The sequence below is a fragment of the Hyperolius riggenbachi genome, chromosome 5 (assembly GCF_040937935.1).
Source record: "Hyperolius riggenbachi isolate aHypRig1 chromosome 5, aHypRig1.pri, whole genome shotgun sequence".
NCBI lineage: Eukaryota > Metazoa > Chordata > Amphibia > Anura > Hyperoliidae > Hyperolius > Hyperolius riggenbachi.
In genome coordinates this window covers 18,636,166-18,653,471 of record NC_090650.1, presented here as the reverse complement: position 1 = coordinate 18,653,471, position 17,306 = coordinate 18,636,166, and the positions used below count along the sequence as shown (strand labels likewise).

The 17,306-nt window shown below is 51.3% G+C and overlaps 1 protein-coding gene and 1 long non-coding RNA gene across 5 annotated transcripts in view; one reads left to right on the top strand and one right to left on the bottom strand.

Annotated features, from left to right (window-relative positions):
* The window catches only part of VIPR1 (vasoactive intestinal peptide receptor 1), a 370,245-nt gene that overhangs the window by 216,416 nt on the left and 136,523 nt on the right, over positions 1 to 17,306 (bottom strand). The gene's annotated exons all lie outside the window — the stretch shown is intronic.
* Positions 1 to 17,306, top strand: part of LOC137517998 (uncharacterized) — a 180,016-nt gene that overhangs the window by 32,426 nt on the left and 130,284 nt on the right. The window lies entirely within an intron of this gene.

Genomic DNA, 17,306 nt, shown 5'->3' with positions numbered 1-17,306 from the left:
AGAGATTTCAAGGCAGAGGGATGGAGGAAAGGGGACTGAATTTACACACAGGCAAGCTGATAGCATCTCCAGCCCTCAGCCTGTGACAATGTGACAGACAGAACATGGCTGCCCTCGTTGTATCACAGGAATAAATAATCATAAACTTTGGAAGCTGTTCGCAGCTAGATATGCTGTGTACATTATCTAAACTTTAGATAAGATAAATACACAAGTTATTTGTTATAGTTAGTTTTTCATCTCGGATCCACTTTAAGAGCCAAGTTATCATGCTGGTCCAGAGAATTCCATCCATTGCGTTGGCGTGTTCAGGATTAAGTTAATGAAACTGACAGATTATTGCGATCAGGCCTTCATGGTACACTGACACTTAAATTAAACCCATGAGCTAATTACATGTGGAGGAATGTCCATACAATTTACGAGATCTCATCGCTCTTGTCAAGGTTCACTGCGTAATGAATTAATCAGTCGTAACAAGTTCACCGGCCTCTCGGGTCTCGTCTGTCTTGCGATCGAACAGTTATGAAAAGTGACGTTTCTTCGGGCTGCATATGAAATTCTCGGGAAGCAGCTCACGGATCGGGATCAGGTTACACTGCATGCGCCGTGTCGGCATAGCTGTTGCTGCCAGGAGGTGGTGCCATTTCATGTAACGGCAACGCATGCGTTACTGCGCTCAGTGGATGTTCCATTTCTGGCCGTATTTGTGGCTCCATTGAATATGCGCAGCATGGGGCTTGATTCATTAACCGTGATAACTCATATCACGGCCGTTTTCGCACGCATTTTCGTGTGATCGCGAATTATTGCCCCCAATTATCAATTGCGAATTTTCATGCAAAAACGCAGTCATTTTCAAAAATGCGTGCGAAAACACCAGTGACTTGCATTATCACAGTTTAGTGAATCAATGACCATGTGCATTGCAACAGTGATGCAACACGTCCTGCCAATCGCATGCAGTGTAAACCAAGCTTTAAACAGCCATCTGTGTAAAAGTTCAGCTCTGTAAGTTAGTTATCTGGGAAAATAGTATTCAAATAATAGCTTAACATCAGGAATTTAAAGGGGCACTACAGCAAAAACTGTAAAATTGAAAATATGTGCAAACATATACAAATAAGAAGTACATTTTTTCCAGAGTAAAATGAGCCATAAATGACTTTTCTCCTATGTTGCTGTCACTTACAGTAGGCAGTAGAAATCTGACAGAAGTGACAGGTTTCGGACTAATCCATCTCTTCATAGGTGATTCTCCGGGATATATTTATTTCAAAAGCACTTAGTGAATGGCAGTTGCTCTGTCCAACTGACAAAAAACTGTGTAGCGAGCTGGGAGGCTGACCAGCATCATTGTTTAAATCCTTTTTCATGAATATCTTTATAAAGAATAAAAGCCATGCTGAGAATCCCCTATGAAGAGATGGACTAGTCCAAAACCTGTCGCTTCTGTCCGATTTCTACTACCTACTGTAAGTGACAGCAACATAGGAGAAAAGTAATTTATGGCTCATTTTACTCTGGAAGAAACACGCTTCTTATTTGTATATGTTTGCATATATTTTAAATTTTACAGTTTTTCGCCATAGTGCCCCTTTAAAGGGGAACTGAAGAGAGAGGTATATGGAGGCTGTCATGTTTATTTCCTTTTAATCAATACCAGTTGCCTGGCAGCCCTGCTGGTCTATTTCTCTGCAGTAGTATCTGATAAAAACCAGAAACAAGCATGCAGCTAGTCTTGTCAGATCAGAGTTATAAGTCTGAACCACTGAAACACCTGATCTGCTGCATGCTTGTTCAGGGGCTATGGCTAATAGTATTAGAGGCAGAGGATCAGCAGGGCTGCCAGGCAACTGGTATTGTCTAAAAGGAAATAAACATGACAGCCTCCATATACCTCTCTCTTATGTTCCCCTTTAAGTGGTGCTATTTTTAACACTAACTTCCCCCACCAAATGGCTAAACGGACACACACGGGGAGGGCAGGAGGGGACACAGACACACTAAGAGTAGGACGGGAGTGGACACAGGGGGACTGGAGGATGACACAGGGGTCAGGAGGGGACACAGACACACTAACAGTAGGACAGGAGTGGACACAGGGGGCCTAGAGGATGACACAGGGGTCAGGAGGGGACACAGACACACTAACAGTAGGACGGGAGTGGACACAGGGGGACTGGAGGATGACACAGGGGTCAGGAGGGGACACAGACACACTAACAGTAGGACGGGAGTGGACACAGGGGCACTGGAGGATGACACAGGGGTCAGGAGGGGACACAGACACACTAACAGTAGGACGGGAGTGGACACAGGGGGCCTAGAGGATGACACAGGGGTCAGGAGGGGACACAGACACACTAACAGTAGGACGGGAGTGGACACAGGGGGACTGGAGGATGACACAGGGGTCAGGAGGGGACACAGACACACTAACAGTAGGACGGGAGTGGACACAGGGGGACTGGAGGATGACACAGGGGTCAGGAGGGGACACAGACACACTAACAGTAGGACGGGAGTGGACACAGGGGGACTGGAGGATGACACAGGGGTCAGGAGGGGACACAGACACACTAACAGTAGGACGGGAGTGGACACAGGGGCACTGGAGGATGACACAGGGGTCAGGAGGGGACACAGACACACTAACAGTAGGACGGGAGTGGACACAGGGGGACTGGAGGATGACACAGGGGTCAGGAGGGGACACAGACACACTAACAGTAGGACAGGAGTGGACACAGGGGGACTGGAGGATGACACAGGGGTCAGGAGGGGACAGAGACACACTAACAGTAGGACGGGAGTGGACACAGGGGGCCTAGAGGATGACACAGGGGTCAGGAGGGGACAGATAGTGAATAAAGGAGGAGAACATGTACAAGATGCTGGGAAATTGGGAAACCACAGCTGCTCACTCAGCTGAATCATTGCAAATACTTTTGTTTTAAGAAGAAACAAAAAAGGGGGACACCGAGAGCCCAATATTGTGTAGTACGTTTAGTTGCAGAGAAGGGTAAATACGTGCACAGAAAGCTGTTATACTCACAACAAGCGTGGGTCACACCACAAAGGCAACCACTGTATAGGCAGGTGAGGAGATTAGACCTGACCCAACTCAGGATCAGAAAGTTGCTCTCTGTAGATCGGAAATAAGGGGCAACACCCCTCCACCAGGGGTGGACTTCACAATCCAAGAGTGGTTGGAACAGAGGCGCCAAAGCAGGATAAAAACATTTAAAATCCGTTTAAGGGCCGGTTCACATTACAAAACGCGGATGGCCACACATGCGGAACGCAACGCATGCGAACGCACGCCATCCGCGTTTGTATGCGTTGCGTGGCTGATCCCATCACTGAAAAGTGAATGGGACAGCCGCGCGTTTTTGCAAAATCTGCGAGCAGCATGCGTTCCCGGACCGCACAGGTTCCGGAACGCATGCAGTGTAAACATCAGACAGTGCACTCTATGCACTGTCTGATGTCGTGCGTGTCGGGCCAGCCGCACGCGTTTCCAAAACGCGGCTGGAAACACGTGCAGTCTGAACGGGCTCTAAGTAGGAGGTAGTGGTGGACTTACCTCCACAGTAAGTAAACACAAGATTTGTTTATAATCGGTCAACAATACAATTTATTCGCAATACTCCACAATGCAACGTGTTTCGCTGGACAACACCCCCTTCATCAGGCAATAAGACTCTGTACATCAATGTCTGGGCCGAGTGCCAAATAAATGTTATTGTTGACCTATTATCAACAGATCTTATGTCTACTTACTGTGAAGGTAAGTCCACCACTACCTCCTTTTTAAACAGATTTTAAATGTTTTTTATCCTGCTTTAGCGCCTCTGTTCCAAAATCTGTCGAATTTGTTTAAAGAGAGTCTGAGGTGGGCTCATGAAATTAAATTAAAAAAACTAGGTTACCTAATCGAGGGAGCTGAGTCAATAAGGTAGCTTCCAAAACCGCCGCTCCACGCAGCTCCCATGGGCCGCACTGGCCCACTTTCACTTTCCCGACCTCTGGGTCACGATGCTAGAGCGAGAGATTCATTCTCTCATTCACAGCGCGCATGGAGGTGGGGAAGAGGCAGGGGGTGCGGCTAGGGAGAGTTGCCCAATGGCAGCTCTGGAAACCCTGCAGGAACGCCCCCTCTCCATGTTCACCTCAGAGATAATCTTGGAGGGCTATATAGCGGCGGGGGGGGGGGGCTGGGTCAGAGAGCGGCGGGGGGGTGGGGGGCGACACAGAGACATGTCATGAGTTAGAGAACATGCCTTTGTGTCCCATCTCCCCCCCCCCCCCAAAAAAAAACAAAAAACAAAAAGGGCTTGTTTCCACTATAGCGAATCCACATGCGTTGTCCGCACGCGGATTCGCACAGCCAATACAAGTGGATGGGCCTGTTTCCACTTGTGCGTTGTGCGGAGCGTTTTTGTGTGCGGGGAAAATCTGCACGGCAGACCCCTCAAAATTCGCCTGCGTGTGGAATGCAGGCGAATCGCACACAATGTATTTAATAGGGAAATCGCATGCGTTTTCCCCATGTGTTTTTTGCTGCGATTTCGCATAGGTACCCATGTTAATTCACACAGGCAGTGACATGGTTAAAATCGCATACTTACTACCCTATGCGAAATCGCATGTGAAATCGCGGCAAAAAACGCATGCAGTCGCACCCGCATGCGCTTTTTGCCTGCGGTGATTCACCGGCGATTCCGCAACGCAATAGTGGAAACGATCCCTTAAAGGGGAACTTCAGCCTAAACAAACATACTGTCATTAAGTTACATTAGTTATATTAATTAGAATAGATAGGTAAAATGATCTCTTATCCACCCTGTTTTAAAAGAACAGGCAAATGTTTGTGATTCATGGGGGCTGCCATCTTTGTCATGGGGGCAGCCATCTTTTTGGTTGAAAGAAGGTGACAAGGAGCAGGAGACACAGTTCCAACTGTCCTGTGTCCTGATTACCCCTTCCAGCTGCACAAGCTAGGCTTCAAATGTCAAATTCAAAAACAGCAGAACGAGAACAACAAAATCAGAAATCCCATCATGCTTTGCACAGCATCGGGGGGGGGGAAGCCCAGGCAGTTTTCTTCTGTGCAGCTAAAAATGAGGCTTGTATAAGAGAAACAAAGTTCTGATGCTGTGAAACTGTTAAAGAAACACCAGGCTTTTTCAGTGCTGCCGAGTCGATTTTTAGTCCGGAGGTTCACTTTAAGAAGGTAAATTACATTTGGAACTCTACAGAGATAACTGTGATTGGAAAAACAGCGAGATGGGAAGAACTAGCGTGCAAACATTTTAATTGCAAGCACTGATATAACTAGGGGGACGATTTGTGTAACAGGATCTTGAAGTGCATCGCTGTGCTGACGCCTTTATCTCCCCGATGTTAGTTACATCTTTTGGCATTTGGAAATAGGATAATCTCTCTGTGAAAGAAATTAGACAGGCGGAAGGAATGCCCTCCCCCTCTGGAAGTGTCTCCGCACTGTCATTATCACTCAGATTTATGGAAATGAATTCACTACCAGGAATGTGGCACATGGGGGAGACCTTACAGGAGGAAATTAGAGGGGTTGAAAGATGCAGCATACTTACAGATAAATGCGTTATTTAACAACAAACTATGAGAACGCTCAGCAGGTTATAAGAACAAACATTTGGTATGTACTGTATACACTTTGTACCCCTATACTCATATCTCCTGGGGAGGGGGGCTGGCATCTGGGGGTCCCCTGCTTAAAGGGGACTCCCTGATGCCACCATGAACCCCCCCCCTCCTCCAAGGCATCGTTGACCCCTACCTCCTCCTGGGGCACTGGAGGTGTGGAAGAGCCCCTTGTCTATAGACTGGAAAAGAGCTATGGGTGGGGGAGAGGGGGAGGCTTGGCCACGCCCCCATACCATAGACCATGCGGGCTGGTATAGTTCAGGGTGCAGAGCCCCATGCGGCCGAGGCGCCACATTTTTGTTTTGCCAGCCTTCATGGGGGATAAGGGGTTAATAAGCCTCGGCAGGGGGGACCCCACGTCATTTTTTTTTCATTTCCCACACTCTGAACACACATATCTGTCATTTTACCGCATTTAAATATTTTTCTCCTCTAAGTTTTAAATCGATTTTCTGCTAAACATACCATGCAAATTTGGTGATTCTAGCTTGCATGGGGGTTTGCTATTAACCACTAAAATCGGTCACCACTGGGCCAAAACATGTTAGCCCATTTTCACGGAAAAATCTCAAAAACATGAAAATTTTAGGGTATATTTGCGGAATTGTTTTGAAAGTGGCTTCCTTTAGCGAAAATTCCCAAGCAACACTTACCCAGGGTTATTTCTAGCTACAATTGGGTCCCTGGGAACCCCCACTTCTCTAAGGCAGCATTAGGGGCCCCTTTGTTGATGCCAAATTGCCTCCAAGGGCCCCCGAGCCAGCCGCCGTGCCCCTCCAGGTTTACCCACAATTTAAAGGACAGGTGCAAGATCTACTTACCTGGGGCTTCGTCCAGCCCCTGGCAGACTATCTGTCCCTTGCCGCAGCTCTGGTGTCCTGGGATCCCTTCAGTATAACGGTTAACTGTTACTCCCCAGAGGGCGGTGCCGAGGCAGAGGCATAGAGGCTCCAGCCTCAGGGCGCTATGTAGGAGGGGGCGCACAACTAACTCATCCATCAGTGGGAGGGGCGCAATTTGGTGTCTCAGCCTTGGGTGCTGGAGGGACTTGTCCCGGGTCTGCTCCCCGGGGGCCCTGCAGAGTCTTCAGCAGAGTAGTGTCTCACGTGTCCCGGTGCTCCTCTGCCAGTCTGTGCCCTCCTGTCTTCATCCACCACTGGCTGCATCTTCTCTGTGACCTGCGGCATGTTATTACATAATAGCATGCGCCAGGTCACAGAGGAGAGGCACCCCCGTGAGGATGAAGAGGGGAGTGCGGGTAGCCAAGTACTGAGAGAGGAGCGCACCTCCTAGAATAGGTGAGACACTACTCTGCCGAAGACTCTGCAGGGGCTCCAAAGAGTATCAGTTAATTTGGGGGGAGGGGGGTCATGGCAGCTGTCCTCCATGTGTGTTATTGTCACCTCAATCCCCTCCAGCACAATCATGCAGCCTGCAAGAGCCCTGTCATATATTAAAACGTGATGAGGTGTCCTTCCCTTACGATCCCGTACAATCGCACAACCACACACCAGAGAGGTGGTACAGAAGAGGATTAACCACCCTGGCGTTCTGATTAAATCGCCAGGGTGGCTGCGGGAGGGTTTTTTTTAAATAAAAAAAAAACTATTTCATGCAGCCAACTGAAAGTTGGCTGCATGAAAGCCCACTAGAGGGCGCTCCGGAGGCGATCTTCCGATCGCCTCCGGCGCCCAGAATAAACAAGGAAGGCCGCAATGAGCGGCCTTCCTTGTTTTGCTTATATCGTCGCCATAGCGACGAGCGGAGTGACGTCATCGACGTCAGCCGACGTCCTGACGTCAGCCGCCTCCGATCCAGCCCTTAGCGCTGGCCGGAACTTTTTGTTCCGGCTACGCTGGGCTCAGGCGGCTGGGGGGACCCTCTTTCGCCGCTGCTCGCGGCGGATCGCCGCAGAGCGGCGGCGATCAGGCAGCACACGCGGCTGGCAAAGTGCCGACTGCGTGTGCTGCTTTTTATTTGATGAAAATCGGCCCAGCAGGGCCTGAGCGGCGACCTCCGGCGGTGTTGGACGAGCTGAGCTCGTCCAGACCGCTCAGGTGGTTAAGCAGCATCCCCACCCACTTAGCAATAATAATAATTTGTCAACTGAAAAAGTTGGGCATGGCCCAGGAGCTTCTGGCAAGCTTCTACTCCGTCACCATAGAATCTGTCCTCTGCTCCTTCATCCTGATCTGGTACGCTGGTTCCTCCGCCAGCGACACACTCAAACTACAGAGGGTCATCAGATCAGCAGAGAGGATCATTGGGAAACCCCTCCTCCATTTCGACCTCCTCTACCACTCCAGGCCAATGTTTGTTCAGCTGGCTCCCATCAGGCCGAGGTTTTGGGCCATCTCCACCAAGACCACAAGGCACAAGAACAGTTTTCTTCCTTTGGCTGTCAACGACTTGAACTCTCTTTGCGCCCTCCCCCTCTAGGTTTTCACAGTTACTGACAGAATGTGTTTTACATTACTGTGTATTATATATATTATGTATGCTGTACTAATCTGCTTGTATGTAATTTTATGAATACTGTGTATCTTATCCTCCACCTTCCTAGTCATGTATGCCAAACCCAATTCCGGGCACCAACCAGACGTGCTTAGCAAATAACAATGATTCTGATTCTGAATAGGAATGAAATAATACCAATAAAAAAAAAATAGAAAAATAAATGAAGGAGCTAAAGCTCTAATTACATGAATAAAAAATAATTATGATTATTAAATGAATGGTGTTGGACTGGCCAGCATTCCAAAAGCCAACCAAGCCTTGGCCTAGCTTGTTTGTCCTCATATTATGCCCCACATAGTCCACGTCCGTTCTCCCTGGATCACCCTGGGGGAGGGGGGAAGAGAGGGGGGGGGGGGGGGCACGGGTGATCCAGAAAATGGGTAAGTAAGGGTTAAGGATGAAGTTGCTTTTTCAGTGTTTATCTCAAGGTTGCCCTCCCCCCTGCTGTACAAATATCTCCCCCCAGCCCTCCTCTTTTAGATAGCAACCTGTTCCTTACACAGTTGGTGGCCTTCCCATGTGATTTCGGAGCATTTGGACACTGTTGTTACCCTGCAGAGCTGTGGTGAGTCCAACAGAGTTTTCCACCATCGGCTACATTGGTGATCAGACCTGATAACTTCTGAATATCGCCCATTTTGGCGTTTCCAGCCTTCCGGCCGTGGATGTGAACTGAGACACATTCCATTTCACACAGAGTCCAGGTCTGCACGGAGCAGCCAGTATCTCCTCATCACTGGAAAATTCAATATTTACTTCTTTGCTGTTGCCGGATACAGGTAAAAATAGCGTGAAATTCTGACTTGTCTGCGGTCAGATCCCATGACAATCTCATGTCTGCATTATCAGTACCGGAATGGCAGCAGATAAAGTCCTCTTCACCTCCTCTTCAGACCAGCCTGCACCCAGCAGCCAATCAACTTGCGGCTTCTGTCACTGCATGTTATAGGACAGGCACTGGGAGCTGCAAGGTGATTGGCTGCATGGAGAAAGCTATACTGAAGAAGCAAAGAGGACCTGTCCCATCGCTGGAATGGGATTAAGAATGAAAGGCAGGGAAGGTGGGCAGAGAGGGGTCAGGGCACATACTCTTTAATTAGGCCACAGAATTTTGATGTAGGGCTCCCGCATACTGAAACTACAGCCCTGACTCCCTTCTCTGCCAAAAGGAATTTTACGATTGCAGTAAAATTACAGTAAACATAAAGTTATCTAAGAGTTCACAAGCATAACATTGGGGCCGCGCTCCTCCACTGTTATGACAAGAGGCGTGCAGTGGGCACGTGAGCACGGCCGCGCATGCGCAGCCAACCAGCCTACTGTGAAAGCGCGGGCGTGCTCACGTGGCTACTGCGTGGCCACGCTGATGGAAGAGGAGGTGCGTGTCCCTGATTTGATTGGCGATAATGTCTTATCACCAATCTTCTGGGGAGCCACGTTGAGCAAGGGGGGACATCAGAGCACCAAGGGAAGCCTCATTAGGAACCCCTCTTTTTAGGTACATATCGAAGCTTGGGTACACTTTAAGGTTAGCTATTGTTTAGCAGATTTGGCTATCATAGCTCCCAACTGTCCCTCTTTCTTCCTTATTTGTCACTCTTTCAGGACTGATGTACAAAATAGAACAATCAATGACATGGCTATGTACTCTGTTAAGTGCTGCAGAAGATGGCAGTGCTATATAAATACATAATAATAATAATAATAATAATATATTATTATTAGTAGGAATCTAGGACATTAGACAATGACTATGGTAGGATTAGAGTGTGGGCTCCTCTGAGGACAGTCAGTGACATGACTATGTACTCTGTAAAGTGCTGCAGAATATGTCAGTGCTATATAAATACATAATAATAATATGGTAGGACATTAGACTATGACTATGGTAGGATTAGAGTGTGAGCTCCTCTGAGGATAGTCAGTGACATGACTATGTACTCTTTAAACTGCTGCAGAAGATGTCAGTGCTATATAAATACATAATAATAATATGGGAGGACATTAGGCTATGACTATGGTAGGATTAGATTGTGAGCTCCTCTGAGGACAGTCAGTGACATGACTATGTACTCTGTAAAGTGCTGCAGAAGATGTCAGTGCTATATAAATACATAATAATAATATGGTAGGACAGACTATGACTATGGTAGGATTATAGTGTGAGCTCCTCTGGGGACAGTCAGTGACATGACTATGTACTCTGTAAAGTGCTGCAGAAGATGTAGTGCTATATAAATACATAATAATAATATGGTAGGACATTAGACTATGACTATGGTAGGATTAGAGTGTGAGCTCCTCTGAGGACAGTCAGTGACATGACTATGTACTCTGTAATGTGCTGCAGGAGATGTCAGTGCTATATAAATACATAATAATAATATGGGGGGACATTAGGCTATGACTATGGTAGGATTAGATTGTGAGCTACTCTGAGGACAGTCAGTGACATGACTATGTACAATGTAAAGTGCTGCAGAAGATGTCAGTGCTATATAGCTACACAACTATAATAACAATACCAGTGGCCTAACCACCAATGCCAAATGTAAACATAGCCATGTAGAGAGTAGAGTTCTCCCTTAATATGAACACTAAGAGAGAGAGACGGATACTCCAGGATTTCAGCAGGATTCCGTGCTGTGCAGAGAATCGTTGTCTGATGATCCCTTTGAGGCCAGGAGGAGAAGACGGCTTATCTGTGGGTGAGGCTGGGGTCATTTTTCTTGGATATGTGACTTGCGGGATTAGCATAATATGAGAGGAGAGAGTGACAGCGGAATAGGGAAGTGTTATAAATAAGTATCAGATAAAATCCGCGGCCCACCCACACAGCAGCCCCCGCACTGTGTATCTCGCCTCTGATGTGCATTATGCATCGCAGGGCTTCACACTATAGCAAATGAAGTGACTGACATTTTATCTCCCTTAAATTGTTTACCCACCACAGCTCTGCAGCGTATGACAGAGTCTTCATATATAATGTATTAAACAGCATCTGCTGCACACACAGCGGCTCCATAACACCGCACTCCAATAGCACATGAGCGTTTTCTATAAAACACACAGGAGACAAAGGCTAGCTACAAACTGGTTGTAATATTCATTTTGTTATGCATCTCAGTCTTCACTGGGCCCCATGTTTGCATATTGCGTTGGCTGCCGATATGCTTGAATTGTGTATATTTGTGTCTGTATTCTGCTTCTGAAGGAGGAAGCATGGCAGCACAGGACACTGATGGGTGCAGGCTGGGAGGAGGAGGCATGGCAGCACAGGACACTGATAGGTGCAGGCTGGGAGGAGGAGGCATGGCAGCACAGGACACTGATAGGTGCAGGCTGGAAGGAGGAGGCATGGCAGCACAGGGACACTGATAGGTGCAGGCTGGAAGGAGGAGGCATGGCAGCACAGGGACACTGATAGGTGCAGGCTGGAAGGAGGAGACATGGCAGCACAGGACACTGATATGTGCAGGCTGGGAGGAGGAGGCATGGCAGCACAGGACACTGATAGGTGCAGGCTGGAAGGAGGAGACATGGCAGCACAAGACACTGATAGGTGCAGGCTGGAGGAGGAGGCATGGTAGCACAGGACACTGATAGGTGCAGGCTGGAAGGAGGAGGCATGGCAGCACAAAACACTGATAGGTGCAGGCTGGAAGGAGGGGGCATGGCAGCACAGAACACTGATAGGTGCAGGCTGGAAGGAGGAGGCATGGCAGCACAGAGGCATTGATTGGTGCAGGCTGGAAGGAGAGGGCACGGCAGCACAGGACACTGATAGGTGCAGGCTGGGAGGAGGAGGCATGGCAGCACAGGGCACTGATAGGTGCAGGCTGGGAGAAGGAGGCATGGCAGCACAGGACACTGATAGGTGCAGGCTGGAGGGAGGAGGCAGGGCAGCACAGGACACTGATAGGTGCAGGCTGGGAGGAGGAGGCATGGCAGCACAGGACACTGATAGGTGCAGGCTGGAAGGAGGAGGCATGGCAGCACAGGACACTGATAGGTGCAGGCTGGAAGGAGGAGGCATGACAGCACAGGACACTGATAGGTGCAGGCTGGAGGAGGAGGCATGGCAGCACAGGACACTGATAGGTGCAGGCTGGAAGGAGGAGACATGGCAGCACAGGACACTGATAGGTGCAGGCTGGAAGGAGGAGACATGGCAGCACAGGACACTGATAGGTGCAGGCTGGGAGGAGGAGCCATGGCAGCACAGGACACTGATAGGTGCAGGCTGGGAGGAGGAGGCATGGCAGCACAGGACACTGATAGGTGCAGGCTGGAAGGAGGAGGCATGGCAGCACAGGGACACTGATAGGTGCAGGCTGGAAGGAGGAGGCATGGCACCACAGGGACACTGATAGGTGCAGGCTGGAAGGAGGAGACATGGCAGTACAGGACACTGATAGGTGCAGGCTGGGAGGAGGAGGCATGGCAGCACAGGACACTGATAGGTGCAGGCTGGAAGGAGGAGGCATGGCAGCACAGGGACACTGATAGGTGCAGGCTGGAAGGAGGAGACATGGCAGTACAGGACACTGATAGGTGCAGGCTGGGAGGAGGAGGCATGGCAGCACAGGACACTGATAGGTGCAGGCTGGAAGGAGGAGGCATGGCAGCACAGGACACTGATAGGTGCAGGCTGGAAGGAGGAGACATGGCAGTACAGGACACTGATAGGTGCAGGCTGGGAGGAGGAGGCATGGCAGCACAGGACACTGATAGGTGCAGGCTGGAAGGAGGAGGCATGGCAGCACAGGGACACTGATAGGTGCAGGCTGGAAGGAGGAGACATGGCAGTACAGGACACTGATAGGTGCAGGCTGGGAGGAGGAGGCATGGCAGCACAGGACACTGATAGGTGCAGGCTGGAAGGAGGAGGCATGGCAGCACAGGACACTGATAGGTGCTGGCTGGGAGGAGGAGGCATGGCAGCACAGGGCACTGATAGGTGCAGGCTGGGAGGAGGAGGCATGGCAGCACAGGGCACTGATAGGTGCAGGCTGGGAGGAGGAGGCATGGCAGCACAGGACACTGATAGGTGCAGGCTGGGAGGAGGAGGAGACATGGCAGCACAGGACACTGATAGGTGCAGGCTGGGAGGAGGAGGCATGGCAGCACAGGACACTGATAGGTGCAGGCTGGAAGGAGGAGGCATGGCAGCACAAGACACTGATAGGTGAAGGCTGGAGGGAGGAGGCATGGCAGCACAGGACACTGATAGGTGCAGGCTGGAAGGAGGGGGCATGGCAGCACAAAACACTGATAGGTGCAGGCTGGAAGGAGGGGGCATGGCAGCACAGAACACTGATAGGTGCAGGCTGGAAGGAGGAGGCATGGCAGCACAGAGGCATTGATTGGTGCAGGCTGGAATGAGAGGGCACGGCAGCACAGGACACTGATAGGTGCAGGCTGGGAGGAGGAGGCATGGCAGCACAGGGCACTGATAGGTGCAGGCTGGGAGAAGGAGGCATGGCAGCACAGGACACTGATAGGTGCAGGCTGGAGGGAGGAGGCAGGGCAGCACAGGACACTGATAGGTGCAGGCTGGGAGGAGGAGGCATGGCAGCACAGGACACTGATAGGTGCAGGCTGGAAGGAGGAGGCATGGCAGCACAGGACACTGATAGGTGCAGGCTGGAAGGAGGAGGCATGGCAGCACAGGACACTGATAGGTGCAGGCTGGAGGAGGAGGCATGGCAGCACAGGACACTGATAGGTGCAGGCTGGAAGGAGGAGACATGGCAGCACAGGACACTGATAGGTGCAGGCTGGAAGGAGGAGACATGGCAGCACAGGACACTGATAGGTGCAGGCTGGAGGAGGAGGCATGGTAGCACAGGACACTGATAGGTGCAGGCTGGAAGGAGGAGGCATGGCAGCACAGGACACTGATAGGTGCAGGCTGGAAGGAGGAGGCATGGCAGCACAGAGGCACTGATTGGTGCAGGCTGGAAGGAGAGGGCACGGCAGCACAGGACACTGATAGGTGCAGGCTGGGAGGAGGAGGCATGGCAGCACAGGGCACTGATAGGTGCAGGCTGGGAGGAGGAGGCATGGCAGCACAGGACACTGATAGGTGCAGGCTGGAAGGAGGAGGCATGGCAGCACAGGGCACTGATAGGTGCAGGCTGGAAGGAGGAGGCATGGCAGCACAGGACACTGATAGGTGCAGGCTGGAAGGAGGAGGCATGGCAGCACAGGGCACTGATAGGTGCAGGCTGGAAGGAGGAGGCATGGCAGCACAGGACACTGATAGGTGCAGGCTGGGAGGAGGAGGCATGGCAGCACAGGACACTGATAGGTGCAGGCTGGAGGGAGGAGGCAGGGCAGCACAGGACACTGATAGGTGAAGGCTGGAGGAAGGAGGCATGGCAGCACAGGGCACTGATAGGTGCAGGCTGGGAGGAGGAGCCATGGCAGCACAGGACACTGATAGGTGCAGGCTGGAAGGAGGAGGCATGGCAGCACAGGACACTGATAGGTGCAGGCTGGGAGGAGGAGGCATGGCAGCACAGGACACTGATAGGTGCAGGCTGGAAGGAGGAGGCATGGCAGCACAGGACACTGATAGGTGCAGGCTGGAAGGAGGAGACATGGCAGCACAGGACACTGATAGGTGCAGGCTGGAGGAGGAGGCATGGCAGCACAGGACACTGATAGGTGCAGGCTGGAAGGAGGAGGCATGGCAGCACAGGACACTGATAGGTGCAGGCTGGAAGGAGGAGGCATGGCAGCACAGGACACTGATAGGTGCAGGCTGGAGGAGGAGGCATGGCAGCACAGGACACTGATAGGTGCAGGCTGGGAGGAGGAGGCATGGCAGCACAGGACACTGATAGGGGCAGGCTGGAAGGAGGAGGCATGGCAGCACATGACACTGATAGGTGCAGGCTGGAGGAGGAGGCATGGCAGCACAGGACACTGATAGGTGCAGGCTGGGAGGAGGAGGCATGGCAGCACAGGACACTGATAGGGGCAGGCTGGAAGGAGGAGGCATGGCAGCACAGGGCACTGAAAGGTGCAGGCTGGAGGAGGAGGCATGGCAGCACAGGACACTGATAGGTGCAGGCTGGAAGGAGGAGGCATGGCAGCACAGGGACACTGATAGGTGCAGGCTTGGAGGAGGAGTCATGGCAGCACAGGACACTGATAGGTGCAGGCTGGGAGGAGGAGACATGGCAGCACAGAACACTAATAGGTGCAGGCTGGGAGGAGGAGGCATGGCAGCACAGGATACTGATAGGTGCAGGCTGGGAGGAGGAGGCATGGCAGCACAGAACACTGATAGGTGCAGGCTGGAAGGAGGAGGCATGGCAACACAGGACACTGATAGGTGCAGCCTGGAAGGAGGAGACATGGCAGCACAGGACACTGATAGGTGCAGGCTGGAAGGAGGAGGCATGGCAGCACAGGGACACTGATAGGTGCAGGCTGGGAGGAGGAGGCATGGCAGCACAGGGACACTGATAGGTGCAGGCTGGGAGGAGGAGGCATGGCAGCACAGGACACTGATAGGTGCAGGCTGGAAGTAGAAGGCATGGCAGCACAGGACACTGATAAGTGCAGGCTGGCAGGAGGAGGCATGGCAGCACAGGACACTGATAGGTGCAGGCAGGAAGGAGGAGGCATGGCAGCACAGGACACTGATAGGTGCAGGCAGGAAGGAGGAGGCATGGCAGCACAGGACACTGATAGGTGCAGGCTGGGAGGAGGAGGCATGGCAGCACAGGACACTGATAGGTGCAGGCTGGAGGGAGGAGGCATGGCAGCACAGGACACTGATAGGTGCAGGCTGGAAGGAGGCGGCATGGCAGCACAGGGACACTGATAGGTGCAGGCTGGAAGGAGGAGACATGGCAGTACAGGACACTGATAGGTGCAGGCTGGGAGGAGGAGGAGACATGGCAGCACAGGACACTGGTAGGTGCAGGCAGGAAGGAGGAGGCATGGCAGCACAGGACACTGATAGGTGCAGGCTGGGAGGAGGAGGCATGGCAGCACAGGACACTGATAGGTGCAGGCTGGAAGGAGGACGCATTGCAGCACAGGACACTGATAGGTGCAGGCTGGGAGGAGGAGGCATGGCAGCACAGGACACTAATAGGTGCAGGCTAGCGGGAGGAAGCATGGCAGCATGACAACTTCACTAATTACAGCAAAGTCCCCGTTATCCAGAATTCAGGCAGCTGGAAGTCTCAACTAACCGGCATGCCTGAGGGATAAGGAGTTCCTCTGTTGGGGGGCTATCTGTGGGTGCAGGCAGGCAGGAAAATACTTGCGGGGGCTTCAGCGATGTCTGGCAGCCTCCCTCTATCTCCCTGCGGGCTCTGAGCAAGAGCAGCTTCCAGGGTCTGTGTACGGGAGCCGGCATGTCACATGACATGATGCAGGTCAGCTGACACTCCGGCTTCCGAGCCCACAGGGAGATAGAGGGAGGCTGCCAGACATCGCTGGGGCCTCGGTAAGTATTTCAGATCAGATGTTGACCTGGTTCCAATCCCAGCCTGGTCAACATCTGCAAGGAGTTTGTATTTTCTTGTTGTGTCTGCGTTGGTTTCCTCCGGGCACGCCAGTTTCCTCCCACATCCCAAAAACATACAGATAAGTTAATTGGCTTCGCCCTAAATTAGCCCTAGACTTGGATACATACACTACATGATACATACATAGACATATGACTATAGTAGGGATTAGATTGTGAGCCCCTCTGAGGGACAGTCAGTGAGAAGACAATATACTCTGTATAACGCTGCGTAATATGCCAGCGCTATATAAATACTTCAATAAAAAATTAAAAACCGCATATTGTGACCCGGTACCCCCATTTCCCCCACCCCAATAATAGCGATCTACACTTACTGCGCTCTTACTCAGAGTTACATAAGCTTTCTGCAGTTCAGGCTTTTATATTTAGCTTGGCGATGTTATATAATGTTGTAGAAACCCGCAGCCAGTGAACAGTGATGAACTTTGTGATTATCAGAACCTTTTATGAGGCTTTGGAGAGGGCAAATAACATTTCCATCTCTGAGCACACGCATAGCCTCAGCGATGTGCAGCATCTGCAAACCGCCGCGTCCTCCACA